Consider the following 7,725-nt stretch of genomic DNA (forward strand, 5'->3'; position numbering starts at 1 on the left):
GGGAGCCCGCCGGGCGCTGCCTTGCTCTGGAGGCTGGCAGGCAGGCCACAAACGTGCCTGAGAGGCTCCCCAGACGTCCCTACAGGATCCCTGCCCCCGGGCCCCACTCCCTGCTCCCACCCCACATGGCCTCCTGCTGGGGACTTCCATTCTGAGGAAGAGCCTTTGGATACAAACCACCCCAAGAAATAGAAATCCTGGCCAGAGAGCACCCCTCCTGCTGTTGATGCACACTCAGCTGTTCAGTAGTCCCTCCTTACCCGTGGTTTTGTTTTTTACACAGTCCTATAATATTAAACGAAAAATTTCAGAAATAAACAATCCATACTTTTTAAATTGTGCACCGTTCTGAGTAGTGTGATGAAATCTCAAGCCTCGCACTCCATCCCTTCTTGTTTGGGAATCATCTCTTTGTCCAGTGTCTCCACGCTGTGCAAGCTGCCTTCCAATCATTCACTCAGTAGCTGACATATCAGATCAACTATCATAGTAACGTGGTGCTTGTGTTCAAGTGACCCTTATTTGACCTCAAAGCGCAAGAGTAGTGATGCTGGCAATTTAGACAAGACAAAGAGAAGATGTAAACTGCTTCCTTTAAGTGAAAAGATTTGTATGTATAGGAAAAAACAGTATATATGGGGTTCAGTAATATCCAAAGTTTCAGACATCCAGTCAGGGTCTTGGACTCCATCCCTTGTGGATAAGGCAGCATGATAATTCTATTGGCTTCACATAAGAAGTGTGAATGGCCCAGCTGGTGTGGCTCAGTGGTTGAGCATTGACCTATGAACCAGAAGGTCATGGTTCGATTCCTGGTCAGGGCACATGCCCAGGTTGTGGGTTCCATCCCCAATGTGGGACTTGCAGAAGGCAACCGATCAATGATTCTCTCTCATCATTGATATTTCTCTCTCTCTCCTTCCCCTTCTTCTCTGAAGTCAATAAAAATTATTAAAAAACAAAAACAAAAACAAAACAACTGGACATCCTGTTTTAACAAGGTCCAAAGCCTTTAACTAAATCAATGTGCTCCTACAATGGAATGCTTGGGGGACACAAAGGGACAGACCTTTCCTCTATGAACATGCCAACTTTGTCTCCACGTTATCTCACTTTTACTCAGGTGTCCACTTGGTTCTAATCCCCTTAAATCAACCAGGCCTATGACCACAGGACTCCACTGCACCTTGTAGGAAACCACTCTGAGAGGCAATCTTCTCTCTGATGTATCTCTGTTCTTCCCAGCTTTCCTAGTCTCGGGATTTCATATGGGATGGAGTGTTTCCAAAAATTTCCCCAGTTCTTCACCTGTGTCACACCCTTTGCATTGTGACTTTGGAAATCCTTCCTTCAAGAGATGGAGTTGACTCCCTCACCCCTTGAACCAGAGCTGGCCTTATGACTTACTTTGCAGCGGAAGTGACAGTGGGCAGATCCAAGCTTAAGCCTCAAGAAGTCTTGCACCCTTCTGCTCACTCCAGAAACCCCACATCTACTGTGAGGACAAGCTTCTGGCAGACAGAGACAACATGGAGCAAAACTGAGTTATCCCGGCTGATACCATCCCGGAGTAGCTAACACTTATCCAACCTGCCTACTAAATACAAATGCATAAATGAGTCCAGCTAATATAAGCCAAACCTGGTCCCAATTAGAGGAACTGCCCAGATGACCCACAGATCCATGAGAAATAAAAAATGGTTGCTGTTATGTTTTGGGTTGGTTTGTTATGTAACAATACTAACTGATACACACCTCATGTCTTGGTTCCTGTACTCTGCTTCGTCATTGTATCATTGATGGATGATCCAATGAGAAACTTGCTCTCCCATATTTGATCCCTGGTACTGCTATAGAATATGACACCTCTTCTCTGACTAATGGTTTCCTACTCTATAATTTTGTATTAAATGCACCCATTGTGGATTCACCTCTCTCCATCCTCTGGCCCGTAAGAGAGAGGACTCAGACACCAAGGCCAGATGATTTCTTTCTGTCCTCCCTTCACAGCCCCTCAAGTTGCTCTTCTTTCTACATTTCTTTCTCTAGGGAGCATCACCTCTAACCGCCCAGTCAGCCACCCAAACCAAGACCTAAGAGTAACCCAACGGCCCTTCTCCCTCATCCCTTTGAGAGCAAGTTCTTTGTTTCAGTCCTTCATATCACCTTTCATAACCACCTATCCCCTCCCCTCCAAGGATGGTTCCAGTTTCCACCAGTCAGTACCCATATGGCAAGTTCTCAATAAATATTTTCTTAGGGGTTCTCAAAGACGGCTGTTAATCAACTCACATCTCTATCTAAGTAATCAGATCACAAAGAAAATCTCATAAAATATTGTTGTTTTATACCTCACCCTGCATTCTCCCAAATAACTTCAGTAAAATCATCTTTTATTACCATTGGATAAATCTTTTAATAGTGGATCACATGATAAAAAGTCTAAAGGTACACAGACTTTATTAATGTTTGCTATTAATTGCAATGAGTTGAGTACATTTGGGTTTGGTATGAATCAAATACAAGGCAAGGGCATAAGAAAGAATGCCAATCTTCCTGTCGGTAATCCCTATCTCTCTAGTTTCATAAACTTCCTTTACCTTTAACAGCTCAAAGTAATGCCATTAATGGCATTTGGCTTCCTATATATTAACTGCCCCTGCCCTGGCCACAATCTCAGACATGCATGCTGATGGCTGCAGAGTGAACACTTTGGAGAGCAGGGATGGTATTGTTTCAGGCAGGTGCATGAGCAGACTCCTAGATATAAAACACTGCTGCTTCCTGACCCTGTGGATCCTCTCAGATGGATCTGTAGCCAGCAAGGTGGCAGAAAGAGGTTGTCCTGGTGGTGTTCAAGGTTCAGAGCCAGAACACTGATGTCCTGCCCATTCCTCCCTTCTCTACATGAGGCTCACTGACGTCTATGATCAGACCTTTGCCTTGGAAGGGGACCACAGGAGCTGTAGCCCTTATTGGGAAACATTGAGTATCCTAAACTGGCTTCATGGGATGTGCTTAAATCCTGATGTGCATGATTTTGTAACATGAATCATCTGAATAATCTTGTCACTCAGGAAGCAATGACTGGAGAGAAATGCCTAAGCCATCCCATGACCAAAATGAAGATACAGCAATGGTGAGGTATGAGAGGAAGGTCCAGGCCTCAGGCCCTTGAGGCCTTAAAGAGCTGCTGCCCTTTGTTTCCCTGGGCACAAGGGCGAGCACGCTCTCTCCCAAACCTGACTTTTTCACAGTAACACACAGATTAGTCAGTACTCTCATATTTTTTTCAACAATCTTCATCACAATTCTTCCCATTAAATATAATATTATTATTTTTCACCTTTATGAATAAAGATATTAAGAATAAGATAAGGTAATATGTTGTCCAATATTACATGGTAATAGTAATAATGGTTACTATTTATTGCCACTTTCTATTTTATATTCATTTTCTTTTAGCCTCATAAAAATCTTGCTCAGTAGGCTGCATTAACATTCTTTTACAGAGCAGGAAATAGACCCAGGAAGGCCAAAGTCAGGGGTCTTGTTCAGGTCAAATAGCTAGAGAATGTCAGATTTCTGATATGCACTCAAGCCCAGCTGAGTCAAAGGCTGTACTTGTGGGATTTTAGCTTACTTCCTTTGAGTCTCTTCAGCACAATCTCCTTTGTAGCCTTTGGAAACCTGAGAATTTGGGGAAGGATCTAGAGTCAGAGTTTTATTCCCTTGACCAATACACAGCCATTCTCTCCCCTTCCTGCCTGAGGGGAGTTTGCAGCCAAACCTGTCCATAGTTGGCTGTTGCATTAGGTAAGTCCTAACTTTATGACAGCAGTGTGACCTGCCAAACATTCTCCATATGAGACTGACATCATCAAAACGCCAGCTCTGACTCTGTCCTTTGAGCTGGACCTTTCCATCCTCACTGCACTAGCACTGAGAACAGCTTCCTTTGGGGTTTTCACTGAATTTACCAAGATGCTTATGGACAGAATGATCTTACCGTCTCCACCCCGCACCAATAGCCACCTATTTGGAAAATAAAAATTCTTGGTCTTTCCCCAGACGATTCTGCTTCTCAGCTTATTAGTGGTGGCAAAATTTTAAAACAACAGTAAATATTTGTTGAGTATTTGCTAAGCCATTAGTCATTAGTCATTGTGCTAAGCATTTTAATATTTATTTTATCTCACTCCCATAATAACCTGATAAGGGAACTATTGTTCTTATTTCACACGTTAGTAGAGAAACAAAAGAATTTGCCTGTAACCATACAACTAGTAAATGGTGAACTTGAGATTCAAACCCACGTTTTCTGATTACAAGTCCAACTTTTTATTTTTATCTGATAAGAAGCCATGTGATTTAAAATGTATTGTTTAAGACTCTTAAAAATATGCCTGCTCTTTAACCCCAAATTCTACAGACAAATATTTATTATTTAAAAAAACACAGAGGTAATCTTAAATATGTATGCATAAATTATAACACAAGTTATTTATAATTATACAGATAAGAAAAAATGTAAATGTCTGATACCAAAACTATTTAACACCTGTTAAATCTAGATTGCTTAATATTATGCTATCATATTTTGAAGATGACATTTAATGGTATGAGAAAATACAAAAACTACAATAAACAGAAAAACACAGAACATAATACTGCCTGGGCTTCTGCTATGAGATGAGGTCTGTGCATGCTCATTTCCCACCAGCGTCTTTGTCCAGGAGAACGGAGCTTCTGGTGATATCAGAACATTCTTGGATGAAAAATATGTCTGTCGGGTTCAGGTGAGGCCAAGCATTGCTTGTATCTCAAGCTCAGAGAGATGAGTTAATTCTTGAAGGAAGCAACAATGAATTGTCTCAAATTCAGCTCTTTGATTCAGCAAACCATAAGAGGTAAGTACAAAAATAAGAGAAAAACTATGGATGGCTTCTATGAAACATAACAGTTCCGCAGGTTGATGAATGTGATCTAGCTCTCCAGCTACAGGAAGAGTAAGATGCTGATGAGTCCTAAGACCCATTTGCCATTTTTAAAGATGCAATAAAAGCCCTCTATTAACTTGGAGGAAAAAGCAACTGTGTATATGTCTCAATTTTGTAGAAAATAAATTTCTACATATACATTAAAAATTGTAATTGATTAATACATGCTAACTCATAGTCATCTCTTTGTGAAACAATTATGGCTAATATATTTTTTCTTAAATGTTTCTATGGTTTTCTAATTCTCATCAATGAGATTCCAATATTATTAAACAATAGGAACAAAAAGATGCTATTAAAAAAAGAATTATTAATCATTCCAAATAAGCAAAGTCAAGGTTGCTCATGTCCAAAATGCTGCTGGGGACACCCTTCTCTCTGTTACTCCCCAATCAGGGACATGGGAAGCAGGCGTTAGAGAGCATGAGGAACTAGCTGTGTGATCTCAGATAAGGCGCATTACATCTCTGGATCTCAGCAGGCTTCTCTGCAAAATGAGCAGCCTGTGTCAGTGCACTCTGCCCAGGCCTGAGCCCACAGCCTCCCTCAGTGGACTCCAGACAGAATTGCCTTTCATCGTGCAATTAGATCTGGTCTTCCCTCATGACTGGAGAGAAAAATATTTATGAATTACTCTCTAGTTTAGAAATGGATCTCTGTCTGGGAACAAAGAATTACAAACCCCACTGGCAAATTAGAGTCCATTATCAGACAATGTAGCAGCAAGTCCAGCCTGGTGATAATTGTATCTGTGAGGGCCACTTTAGGCCATTTGCTATGTGAATCAATCATCATTACTGTCTAGCAGCAGAGTGGACGTGGAAATAAGCCCATATTATCAATGGCCAATTAGAGCACAAACCCATCAAGAAGCTCATGTGGGTGAGGGGTGGGGGTAGGAACACAACAAGTGGCAATGGGTCTCTGCCAGCTCTCTGATGTCACAGGTCACCCAGTAATAGGACCCCGAGACTCTGCCTGAAATTCTGTTTAAGGTCCCTAATAAAGCTTAGTGACCATAAATAATACAGATTCTGCTTGGCTATAACATGCCAACTTCATGCAAATGACTGAGAATAATCCCTAATGAATGATAGGACATTTGACCCTATGCATTAGGGGGCTAGGGCTGCCATATCAAATTTTAAGTGCCTTAAAACAACACAAATTTATTATTGTGCAGTTCTGGAGGATAGATGTCTGAAACTAAGGTGTCAGCAGGGCCAGACCCGCTCTGAAGTGTCTAAAAAGAATCCTTCCTTACCTCTTTCAGCACCAGGTGGTCACCTGTGTTCCTTCGGTTACAGAAGCATAATTCCAGCTTTGGCCTCACTTTTCATATGGACGTCACCTCTGTGCCTCTGTGTTTCCTTTCTTCTCCTTAAAGGCACATCAGTAATTGGATTAAGGGACATCAATAATTGGATTAGGGTCCACCCTAATGTAGTATGGCCTCCTCTTAACTTGATTATGTATGCAATGGCTATTTCTAAAAAGACCACATTCTGAGATTCCTGGTGGATATGAATTTTGAGGAAATAGTATTCAACCTACCATACTCTGATGTGGGGTCCTATTTGCTTTTAATTGGCTAATTTTCACCTCAATCTTACCTGTGATAGTAGATAGGTTGATATTAGCTAATACTAAAATAGTGCTTACCTTGTGCCAGACCTATTCTAATCTATTTACATATATCACCTCATTATTTCTCACTATGAGCAAGTACTGTTTATCTCCATTCTCCAAGCAGAGAATGGAGGCAGGGAGGTTGAGGCTTAGCCTTTAAAGTCACACAGTGTCAAAGCCAGAACTTGAATTAAAACCATCTGGTTGTGGAGCTTGTGAACTTAACCATCCATTCAATCTCTTAAGAACACAGAGAATTCTTTTGGAGATATACCCAGAGGTGAGTTTACTGGGTCATGTGGTAGTTCTTTTTTTAGCTTTTTGAGGAAACATCATACTATTCTCCATTAACAATACACCATTTTTACATTCCCACCAACAGTGTACAAGTGTTCCAATAACTCCTTATGCTCACCAGCACTTCTTGTCTTTTTTAAGTAACAGCCATTCTGATTGGTGTAAGATATCTGATTGTGGTTTTGATTTATGTTTCCCTGATGGTAGTGATGCTGAGCATCTTTCCATATACCTCTTTGCCATTTGTATGTCTTCTTTAGAAAAAAGATATCTATTCAAATCTTTAGCCCATTTTTAAATCAGATTATTAGTTTGTTTTTGTTGTTGTTATGTTTTGTTTGTTTGTTTTGTTTTGTTTTGTTTTTGCTACTGAGGTATAGGAGTTCTTACATGTTTTGTAAATTAACCCCTAATCTAATACATGGTTTGCAGCTATTATCTCCCATCCATAGGTTGTCTTTTCACTCTGTTGATTGCTTCCTTTGCTGTGTAGAAACTTGTTCTTTTGATATAGTTCTAATGTCTATTTTTTGGCCTTGTTACATTTCCCTTTGATCCCATACCATGAGATCATTGCCAAAACTAATGTCATAAAGCTTTTTCCTTGTTCTAGTAGTTTTACAGTTTTATGTCTTACATTTAAGTTTTGAAACCTTTTTTAAATCCATTTTTAATCCATTTGACTTTTGCATATGGTATAAAATAAGGGCCCAATTTAATTATTTTGCATGTGGATATCCAATCTTTCAATATCATTTGTTGAAGTGACTGTCCTTTCCCTTTCCCCATATGTATATTT

Source organism: Myotis davidii, unplaced genomic scaffold (assembly GCF_000327345.1).
Source record: "Myotis davidii unplaced genomic scaffold, ASM32734v1 scaffold80, whole genome shotgun sequence".
NCBI lineage: Eukaryota > Metazoa > Chordata > Mammalia > Chiroptera > Vespertilionidae > Myotis > Myotis davidii.